Below are 10,769 nucleotides of genomic sequence, written 5' to 3'. Positions count from 1 at the left end.
CACCCGGGGCAAGTGCTCACTAATTGTGAGGTCAGTCCACTTATGTGTGAGGCCCCTAAGGGGCAGTGATCCATGCCTAAATTGGATATATAGTTTCTTAGCCAGTGGAGGCTGGATGTCGTCCAGGAATTTCTCAAATCCAGGTAGAGGCTTAAAATCAAGAAAGTGCTCCGTTAGCCTACCCATGGCAGAATTTGTAAGCACGCTAGCAAGGCGATGTTGATTTAAAGCCAGGCTCAAGGATGTTTTAGAGATCTGGGGGCAGGCTTCCTCAGGGGATGACCACAGATCCCCCATTCCGAGTGCTAGCGTAAGGTGTTTAATGTGGCTCAACCATGGGATCCTTCCCGCACCACTTCTAGACAGGAGATTGCGCAGGTCCTCTCTGAAGCTCTCTAGTTCCGGAGTGGACCAGAGTCGTCTCCAATACAGAAGTGGACGATTTGAAACAATTTCCTGTATAGGGACTAAGCCAAGATCGAACCTTAAGGGGGTTACGGGAGTACTCCTGGGAAGTCGCAAAATACGTCTTATGAAGCTGTTCTCTGTGAGGGAGAGCGAAGGGGTGTTGACATGCCCCCAAAAGTCCGCTCCATGAATCGCACCCCCTCGCGCCTGCACTTTGTATATTTCGACCGGCGGGCCCACTAGCTTCTGGGACGTTTTGCTAAAAACTTTTAAAATGCCACCCGTTGATTGGGACAATTTCAAATTGGCCTTTGCTACGTGTGAGGACCAGTCCATTTTATCATTAAGGGTGACCCCCAAATAGTCAAATGTGGACACTCGGTCCAAAGGTAGTCCATCCATATGGGGGTGGGGACAATTTGTTTTTTTAAAGTTATACACCATAAATTTGGTTTTGGAGACGTTGATCTCCAAATCCCTCATCCTACAGATCTACAGAAAGCCTCCAATGTACGCTGGATACCCCCAAATGTTTTAGACAATAAGAGGGTATCATCAGCGAACATTGGTGCCGGTATTTTTCGCCCTGCTAGGCTGGGGGAGTCCAAGTAGCCAGCCCCCACTAGATGTGCGATCAACCCATTAAGATATAGGGAAAAGAGCGTAGGGGCTAGTACCCACCCCTGTCTCACACCTCTATCAACAGGGAACGGGGCCGACTGCTCCCCACCTTTTCCAAACCTGACCCCGGCATGGTTACCCTTGTGCATGCCCCTTAAGAGGTCGCATAAATAGGACGGGGCACCCAACTCCAGAAGCAGAGCCCAAAGCTTGTCCCTATTGACGAGGTCGAATGCGGACCTGTGGTCGACAAAAATCAGGAAGAAACTACCCGCCCCTAGAACAACAGTCCTCCAGTATATAAGCTGGAGCCTGAACAGTTGGTCGATCGTAGATACCCCCGCCCGAAATCCTGCCTGCAGGGAAGTGAGGATGTGGTGGTCATCCATCCAGTTCTGCAACCTGGACAGCAGGACTCGAGCGAAGAGCTTCTGTAATACGTCGATCAAGCTGATAGGGCGGTAGTTTGCAGGGTCAAGGGGGGAGGCCTTCTTATAGATGGGGATAATTTCGGCGCCCAACCATGTCGCCGGGATGTCCAAACCCTGCATAATAGCATTAAACAGAACACAGATGTAGGGCGCCCAGACCCTTTGTTCAGACCAATAAAGGTCGCCAGGGATTCTGTCCAGGCCTGGAGCTTTCCCTGCAGCCAGGTTTTTAAGTGCTGCATTAACTTCCAGCAGTGTGCAGGGATAGCTGTCTTGAGCCGTACCACCCAAGGGCACAGTAGTCAATGGTTTTAACGATTCCTGTGCAACATCTGAGTGGTCTAAGGGGCCAAGTGAGTATAAGGGCTTGAAATGAGCAAGCCACGTATCCTCACTAATGTTGGGAAGTATGGCTGACGTCTCTGCCACTGATCCTCCCGTACCAAATTCCAGAAGGATCTATAGTCCCAGGCAGTGAGGGCCCAGCTCACCTTGTCCCATCTGTCTGCCCCCCATTCAGATCTAGCCTCTGTGACTAGAATTTTATAATTTTGTCTTGCCTTCCTAATCCGTCTGGGTGACCCAGTTTTTACCTTTTTTACCAGAATTGTTTTCGCCGCCCTACAATTTTTGTTAAACCAGTGGTGTTCATTCTTCCGGACCCTAGACCTACCAGGCTTAGTGGTATAGAAGTAATCTACCAGTGCAGTGAGGAGCGTGCTAGAGGGCGAGAAGACTTGATGGATACAAGTTAGACCCTGTCATGTCGCTGGCCACTAATAGGGCCCCAGCTACATGGTTGTAGATTTCCGCGAGCATGTCTGGGGATAGTGCCACCTTCGCCCAGCAAAATCGTCTATCTCCCGCCGTTTGCAGGTAATTCCCATTATGTGAAGATTCTGGTGCAGTCTGTATATTGTCTACCCCTAGGTGGGTGACCAATTCCAACGTTAAAAGATTGTGGTCACTCTCAACCCTGGGGATTACCGTAAATGTTTTTAATTTTGCCCAGAATTCCACATTAACCAAGATATAGTCAATTGTGGTGCTTCTATCTGGTCTATTAAAAGGGTGAGCACCAGGTATATCTGATAACAGTCTACCATTGCATGCTCCAAGAGAATTAGATACAACCAAATTGTTGATTGCAAGGGCCAGTGGCGATAATCGCTTTACTGGGTACATGTGGCATTCAGAGACCATATCTCGTCCTCCTAGGTCGTTACCTGGGGAATCCCCCAGAGTGGCTCAAATTGACAGGTGAAATCAGCACCTATCACCGTGTTATAAGAGGAAGTAAAGGATGAAAGTAGTGCCTCCAAAGCCTCTAAGGTTGATAATCCTAGCTTGAGTGGAATCGGGCGTAAGTAAATGTTGATCACAGCCACCACCGAGGTATCCTTAAGAGTAAGGAGAATACAGAGGATATCTGGGCTCTGTGTGTCAACTGTCTTCACTATACACCCCAGATGCACTGCCACCCAAATGCACAGTCCTCCTGAAGGTCTTCCCCTGGGTCCCTGCACTGCTGGTATATGATAGGACGTGAATCCTACCCTAAATGCGGCAGGAAGGAGCCAGGTTTCCTGAAATAGGCATAAGTCGTATCCATCCATCAGATCTCCCCACTCCGGGATCGTCAATTTTGCCCCAACCCTGCAACGTTCCAGGACCCAATCAGAGAATGGCTATAGGATCCCTGACCAACGGGAGATTCCGGGTGTATGGCATAGGGAGGTAAAGGGCTGCCCTGATTCACACCCGACTCCCGGCACCCCCCCCTCCCCGCCCCCCGAAGCATTCGGGACCAAAGGTGGCAGTGTGGATAAGACACCGGCTACTGCGGTGCACTGGTTTAAGTCCTCTGACCCTATCTCACTGCTAGAGCCTCCCTCGATCAGCCTCTCCGAAGGATACCTAAACATAATATCAGCCCCATGTGGTGTTAGTCAGTCGACATGGCTCAAGGCCCTGTATCTATTGCCCACTGGGAGATTATACTCCAGGTCGTACCCGCTGAAAGGAGGAGGAGGCTGCGCCATGGTCTGTGGATAGAAACACCCCAAGTGGTGAGTACAGATTTTACTCGTGTTTTCGAACCCGCCATTGCCTAAGATGTGTTTAACCACCTTAGTGTCCCTAAAGTTGATGATCACACAGTCGCCTCCTATATCCTTGTGTCTAGTACCCAGCCAGCTGACTCTACATGCAAATAGGATCTCCCCCTGCCCAGGTCCCACTATAGGTCTATGCCGATTTAGCTAGAATATAATTTCGTTTTTGAGCTCTGGGTATGATTCGGTGGAACTTGTTTCCAGGGGTGGAACTCCCGTAAGCACCACCACATAAGGCATAGCCTCAGGCGGTAGATGAGGATGGGGAGCAGGTTTGGTTGAGCTCTCTACCTGCCGTTTCTGGGAGACAGTGGGCATGGGTTTACCACCGGCACATGGCCGGTTCACGGATGCTGCCAAAGGTAGGGTCGGGGCACAGGTTGTTGGAGCAGTTGCTTTAGTTGTCTCAGGGAGACATGGTGTTGGAAAGGGGATCTTAGGGCTGGCCGAGCGAAGTCGAGAGGCCTCCTGGCGAGGTTCCTCTCCTAGGATCGTACAGATGAGCAATCACCCCCCTACAGATGGACACCACACAAAGATAGGTTCTCAACCTTTTTATCAGTACTTTAAGGCAGGTTATCGTAGCGATACAGGTATAACTGGATCCAGAGATCCTTTCAGGCTTAGTCTCTGAGGGAAGGGGCTAGCGGGACAGTCTAGGTACCAGCCTGGTACAGGGATACCCCACGCTGAGCTCTCAATCTTCGAGCTGGGGGGTTCCTCAGGGATGGGCAGCGCCAGCAGGGCTCCAAGATGGTTTCACGAAGATGGGCCGTGGCAGCGCCAGCAGGGCTCCAGAGATGGTTTCACGAAGATGGGCCGCGGCAGCGCCAGCAGGGCTCCAGAGATGGTTTCACAAAGATGGGCCGCAGCAGCACCAGCAGGGCTCCAGAGATGGTTTCACGAAGATGGGGGCGGCAGCGCCAGCAGGGCTCCAGAGATGGGTTCACGAAGATGGGCCGCAGCAGTGCCAGCAGGGCTCCAAAGGTGGTTACGGGTTCCACGCGGATGAGTTTGTCTCGTGGTCTCTCGACTCCAGGATACAACTCCCGACCTGCTCTGGAGCTACCCCAGTTATAGGTCTGGCATCCTTTGATGTCTGGACCCTCGCACCTGGAGGTCGGAGGGGACGGGATGTGCGTGTCCAGACACCCAGCAGGGGGGTGGAGCCAGCGCCCAGGTAGGCTGGGGGCGATCGAAACCAGGCGTCGGGGGACGGTTGGAGGACCATCGAAACTCTTTCCCCCATTGAGCCGTCAAGTGGCCTCTTTACCCCCTGGTCAGATCGTGGTGCCTCGATGTCGGGGCCTCGCTGGGTCTGCGGCCGGGGTCGGGCCGAGGCCACGAGGCCTGGTCGTGGAGGGCCCAAGCTGGAGTCTGGGTTTGAGATGGTGGTCCGGGACAGGGTTTGGACCTGCCGAGGTTGTTGGGGAGAGGTAGCAGAGTTCCAACGGGGGAGAGCTGGGGGCTGCCTGGAGGGGTGGTTCACGTGGAGGGTGGATGGTGCTGCTCTCGGCCGGGGAACAGGGGTCGAGGTAGTCCGGGACCCGCCATGCGGGAGGAGTGGGACCACGCCACGAGGCCGGGTCCAACACACTTTCCCCCCAGCTGAAGGCAGGGTGAGTCACTCATCTTCTTGGGTATTCTCCTCGCTGAGGCGGAAGAAGCGGGACAGGCCGTCTGCGTTGGCGTGGTCGTTTCCTGGGCGATGCTCCACAGTGAAGTCCATCCCTTGTAGGGAGATGGACCAACGCAGCAACTTCGGATTCTCCCCTCTCATCTGCATCAGCCACCGCAGAGGTCGGTGGTCAGTTTGTACCCGGAAGTGTGTGCCAAAGAGATATGGCCGGAGTTTCTTGAGGGCCCACACCACGGCAAAGGCCTCCCGCTCAATGGTGCTCTAGCGCTGTTCTCTGGCCAGCAGGCGTCGGCTAATGAAGGCCACCGGCTGATCAATTCCCTTGGTGTTGACTTGTGAGAGAACCGCCCCGATTCCGTGATCGGAGGCATCCGTTTGCACTATGAATTCCCAGCTGTAATCGGGGGCTTGGAGCACGGGGGCGGTGCACATCGCTGTCTTGAGGGTCTCAAAGGCGGTCTGACACTCGGGGGTCCAGTGCACCTTCTGTGGTTGTCTTTTGGAAGTGAGTTCCGTGAGGGGGCCCACAATACTGCCATAGTCTTTTATGAAGCGCCGGTAATACCCAGTGAGCCCCAGGAAGGTTCGGACCTCTGTCTGGGTGATCGGGGGCTCCCAGGCCATGATGGCGTCGATCTTGGGTTGGAGGGGGGCCACCTGGCTGCTTCCCACTTGGTGCCCCAGGTAGGTTACGGAACCTTGGCCGATCTGGCATTTAATGGCTTTTATTGTTACTCCGGCCCGGCGGAGGGCGGCCAAGACCTCCCGGAGGTGTTGGAGGTGCTCAGCCCAGTGGAGGCTGTACACCGCGATATCGTCCAGGTAGGTGGTGCTGAACTCCTCGAGCCCCGCCAGCACCTTATTCACCAGTCTCGAATGTGGCAGGGGCGTTTTTTATTCCGAAGGGCATCACCTTGAAGTGGTAGTGGCCATCGGGGGTGGAGAAAGCGGATCGCTCCTGGGCGCCTGGAGTGAGTCCGATCTGCCAGTAGCCCGCGGTTAGGTCAAAGGTGCTCAGGTAACGGGCCGCCCCCAGGCGGTCGATCAGTTAATCAGCCCGGGGATGGGGTGAGCGTCTGTTCGGGTGACGGCGTTCAGGCCCCGGTAGTCTACACAAAACCTGAGTTCGGGGGCGACGCCAGGGGCGGCGGCCTTGGGGACCAGGACAACAGGACTGGCCCATGGACTGTCGGAGGGCTCGACCACCCCCAGAGCCACCATTTTGGACACTTCTGACTGGATGCAGGCTCGCACTCGATCAGGAACTCAGTAGGCCCGGTGTCGCACAGGCGGGCTATCCCCGGTGTCGACATCGTGGACGCACCACGGGGTGACCCCGGGGGTAAGAGAGAATAGAACGGCAAATTGTCCCAATAGCTCTTGGCAATCTCGGCGTTGTTCTGGGGTCAGGGTGGAAGAGAGGTTGACTCCTTCCACGGAGCCGTCTTTTTCGAGGGCACTCAGGAGGTCTGGTAGGGGCTCGGAGTCATCTTCAGCCCCACTGTCGGTAGCCATCAGGAGGCTAAGTTCTGAGCGGACAAAGTGAGGCTTGAGTCTGTTGGCTTGGAGGACCCGGAGGGGCTTCCTGGGAGACTCCATGTCCACCAGGTAGGTGACGGGGCTCTTGCGCTCCACCACCTTGAAGGGCCCGGTCCATTTGTCCTGGAGGGCACATGGTTCGACCGGGGACATGACCCAGACCTGTTGTCCTGGCTCGAACTCAATAGACGAGGCGTTTTGATCATACCAACGTTTCATGTATTCTTGACTGGCTTCGAGGTTGGCCTTGGCAAGTTCCCGGAACCGCCAAGTCTGTTTCCGGAGGGTCAGGAGGTACCGGTACACGTCGGGGGGAGCATCTTGGGCGGTCATCTCCCATCCTTCTTTGACCAAGCTTAGGGGACCCCGGACAGGGTGCCCGTACAATAGTTCGAAGGGGCTGAATCCCAGGGACTTCTGTGGGACCTCCCGATAAGCGAAGAGGAGGCAGGGCAGCAACACTTCCCACTGGCGTCGTAAGGGCTCCTCTAGGCCCATGATCATCCCCTTGAAGGTGTGATTGAAGCGTTCCACCAGTCCGTTCCCTTAGGGGTGGTAGGGGGTCGTAAATTTGTACGTGACCCCGCATTGCTGCCATAGGGACTTCATGTATCGGGAAATGAAGTTTGCGCCCCGATCACTGACGACTTCTCGGGGGAAGCCCACCCGGGAGAAGATCCCCATCAGGGCCCGGCCCACCACGGGAGCTGTCACGGTCCGGAGAGGGATAGCTTCGGGATAGCGGGTGGCATGGTCCACCAGGACAAGGATGAAAAGGTGACCTTGGGATGTCCGGGTTCCAGGGGCCCCACGATGTCGATTCCCACCCGCTCGAAGGGCGTGTTGACGACTGGAAACGGTTGCAGGGGGACTTTTAGTTTTCCGCCGCTCTTCCCGCTGGCTTGGCAGGTGGGGCAAGTCCGGCAGTGGTTGATCACATCGTTCCTCATCTTGGGCCAGTAGAAGTGGGTCACCAGGCGGCTGTAAGTTTTGTCCTGCCCCAGGTGCCCGGCGAGGGGCACATCGTGTGCCAGGTTCAGGAGGAAGTCTCTGAATCGGAGGGGGACCATCAATACCCGGCTGGCCCCTAGTTCAGCAATCTTCTGCTCGCTGTAGAGGAGCTCATTGTCCCAATAGACCCAGTGGGCCCCTGAGGCTTCCCCTGTGCTTTGGGCTGCAGCTTGCTGTCGGATCCCCTCGAGGGAGGGACATGTTTTTTGTTCTTGACGGAACTGTTCTCGAGTGGGGCCACCTTCTTGGCGCCACTGGGCCAGTTCCGGGAGGTCGCTGAGCGGGGCAACTTCTTTACAGTTGGGCCCCGGTGGACCGGGTTCAGGGTAGGTGTCTTCGGCGACGACGGGCGGTGGATGCTCGGGCCATTCTGGTTCTTCGGTGGAGGTGATGGCTCGGGCGGCCATGGAATGGGTGGTCGCACAGACCCATTCAGGGAGGCCAAGCATCCCCAGGTGCTTCCTCCGCTCGACGTCAGCCCAGGGGGAGCTCTCGAGGTCGTTCCCGAGGAGGCAGTCTACGGGGGCATTGTCTCGGGCAGTCACTTTCAGCATGCCTGACACTCCTCCCCACTCAAAGGGGACGCGGGCCATCTGGCACAGGCTCTCGGAATTATCCGCGGACCGTACTGGGCACAGTACATTGGGCAAAATTTGATCCAGGGTCACCAGGTGGCAACGGACGGCCGTCACGCTGGCTCCTGTGTCGCGGAGGGCTTCGGCCTGGTGTCCATTAATGGTGACCCACTGGCTGTACTTCTGGGTGTTGGCCAGGATCGGGGCCCGGGGGACCATGTCTCTTTCGCCCAGACATGCCAGGGACATGGCTGCGGGCTCCCACTCGGTCTGGTATTGTTTATAGTCTTCTTCTTCTTCTTTGCCCTGCTCCTCCCCAGGGAGGCGTTGGCGATCTGGCAGTTTTGCGGACCCGTGGGTTTGGATGGCTGGTTTCTGGGACAGTTGGGGTCATTGGCGTAATGACTGGGTCGCTGGCATTTGTGGCAGATAACGTTCGAGCGGGGCCCCGGCCGTGCAGGGGGGGCTCCTCTTCCGGCCAGGGAAGGGGAAGTGTTGGTGGGGGGCACCGTGGCGGTGTACCTGCCTCGGCCCTGGCCTCCTCCTCCTCCTCCGCCTCGCTGATGGTGGGATCGCTGGTGAGCTCGGCCTTGGTCTCCCATCCAGTTCCGGGGGACCTGGGTGCTCTCCCATCGATCAGCTTCGATGGCGAGTTTACGTGGCTCGGTCAGTTTGCTGTCGAGGAGATGCTGCCTGAGTTTGACGAAACAGTTGTTGGAGAGGTGTTCCCATACAATGAGGTTGAACAACTGTTCGTAGGTGGTGACTCGGCTGCCCTTGATCCACCCCTCTAAGGCTCTACTATAGAAGTTTACATATTCTACCCAGGTGGTTCCGGGAATCCTCTTGCAGTCTCGGAATCGCTGCCGGTACATCTCGGGGGTGAGCCCATAGCGAGTGCGGAGGGTGGCTTTCATATGTTCGTACGAGGTCATCTCGGCGTCAGGGAACTGTAGCAGGGCGTCTCTCCCCTCATTGACGAACCTCCCCCACAACCCGGCACCCTAGTCTTTTTGTGGTACTCGGTGTGAGGTCATGGCTACCTCGTAGGCCTTTAACCATTGCTGGATGTCGTCGTTTTTGTAGTACTCTCGGACGACATCTTTAGGGATGTGGACCTTAGTGTCCGTAGAGGGAGGGGGGCTCCGGCTCCCGGAGATGCCGGTGTCCCCGTTTTTCGCCTTAATCTCTAGTTCTTTTAAACCGCGCTCGTGCTCGTACGTGAGCTTCTTCTCCTCCAACTCCCTCTGCCTTCTTTTCTCTTCCAGGTCTCCCTGTAGCCGTAGTTGCTCATGGGCTATCTTTTTCTCGGCCAGTTGCAGTTCCCCATCTAAGCGGAGTCTAGCCAGGTCTAATTCGTGCTCCTTTCTCGTTCTCGGGCATCCTCGTGGGAGAGGCCCGTGTTTCTCTCCTCCGCTTGGGTTGCGACGTTCTCTGGGTGCAGATCGGGGACTGTGATGCCTTCTTTCTGGGGTGGCGTCGTTCCTGTCTCCACCCAGGTCTGCAGAGCCTGCTTGAGATCGTCTTTGGTGCTTAGTCCTGTGGTAGCGATACCCAAGTCTTTGCAGAATTGCTTCAATTCTTTGTGGCTATAATCTTCTAGTCGTTCCATCTGGAACTCCGAGGTTGGTCCTGTTTTTTTAGTCGTCATGGTTGTCGTGTGTTTCTGTTCGTAGTGGGGCGAGTTACTCTCTGTACGATCTGAGTCGGCTCGGATCGCACCGCCTGCCACCAATGTTGAAAAGGGGATCTTAGGGCTGGCCGAGCGAAGTCGAGAGGCCTCCTGGCGAGGTTCCTCTCCTAGGATCGTACAGATGAGCAATCACCCCCCTACAGATGGACACCACACAAAGATAGGTTCTCAACGTTTTTATCAGTACTTTAAGGCAGGTTATCGTATCGATACAGGTATAACTGGATCCAGAGATCCTTTCAGGCTTAGTCTCTGAGGGAAGGGGGTAGCGGGACAGTCTTGGTACCAGCCTGGTACAGGGATACCCCACGCTGAGCTCTCAATCCTCGAGCTGGGGGCTTCCTCAGGGATGGACCGCGGCAGCGCCAGCTGGGCTCCAAGATAGTTTCATGAAGATGGGCCGCGGCAGCGCCAGCAGGGCTCCAGAGATGGTTTCACGAAGATGGGCCGCGGCAGCGCCAGCAGGGCTCCAGAGATGGTTTCACGAAAATGGGCCGCGGCAGCGCCAGCAGGGCTCCAGAGATGGTTTCACGAAGATGGGCCGCGGCAGCGCCAGCAGGGCTCCAGAGATGGGTTCACGAAGATGGGCCGCGGCAGCGCCAGCAGGGCTCCACGGATAGTTCGGCAAAGATGAGCCGCGCCAGCAGGGCTCCAAAGGTGGTTACGGGTTCCACGCGGATGAGTTCATCTCGGTGTCTCTCGACTCCAGGATACAACTCCTGACCTGCTCCGGAGCTG

This window comes from Lissotriton vulgaris, chromosome 2_1 (genome assembly GCF_964263255.1).
Source record: "Lissotriton vulgaris chromosome 2_1, aLisVul1.2, whole genome shotgun sequence".
Lineage (NCBI taxonomy): Eukaryota > Metazoa > Chordata > Amphibia > Caudata > Salamandridae > Lissotriton > Lissotriton vulgaris.
This window is presented reverse-complemented; position numbering follows the sequence as displayed.